The sequence below is a fragment of the Hemiscyllium ocellatum genome, chromosome 46 (genome assembly GCF_020745735.1).
Source record: "Hemiscyllium ocellatum isolate sHemOce1 chromosome 46, sHemOce1.pat.X.cur, whole genome shotgun sequence".
NCBI classification, from domain to species: domain Eukaryota; kingdom Metazoa; phylum Chordata; class Chondrichthyes; order Orectolobiformes; family Hemiscylliidae; genus Hemiscyllium; species Hemiscyllium ocellatum.
In genome coordinates, this window is record NC_083446.1 from 2,194,213 (window position 1) to 2,194,717 (window position 505).

The 505-nt window shown below is 50.5% G+C and overlaps 1 non-coding gene across 1 annotated transcript; it reads left to right on the forward strand.

Moving 5' to 3' along the window:
• Positions 1-82, forward strand: trnas-gcu (transfer RNA serine (anticodon GCU)). The gene has a single exon. It is a non-coding gene; the product is annotated as a tRNA-Ser (tRNA).
• Positions 83-505: the final 423 nt, after the last annotated feature.

The following is a 505-nucleotide window of genomic DNA, read 5'->3' on the forward strand; positions in this document are numbered from 1 at the left end:
AACAAGGTGGCCGAGTGGTTGAGGCGATGGATTGCTAATCCATTGTGCTCTGTGCGCGTGGGTTCAAATCCCATCCTTGTCGGCCCTTTCTTATGTGCTTGGTGCTGTTCCCCCTCACAGACACACAGATGGAGGGAGCTGGTTTACATCCATGCCTTTCAGGGGTGGCTCAGTGGCTAGCACAGCGCCACGGACCCAGGTTCGATCCCAGCCTTGGGTGACGATCTGTCAGGAGTTTGCACATTTTCTCTGCGTCTGTGTGGGTTTCCTCCCACAATCCAAAGGTGTGCAGGTGCGATGAATTGGCCATGCTGAATTGCCCATGGAATTAGATGCATTAGTCAGGAGTAAATGTGGGGAATGGGGCTGGGTGGGCTACTCTTCAGAGGGTTGGTATGTTCTTGTTGGGCCGAATGGCTTGTTTCGATACTGTAACGAATCTTATCTAATGTAATGATAATTAAGTGGGATACTAATGTTAATTACGGCGAGGGGGATCATTGAG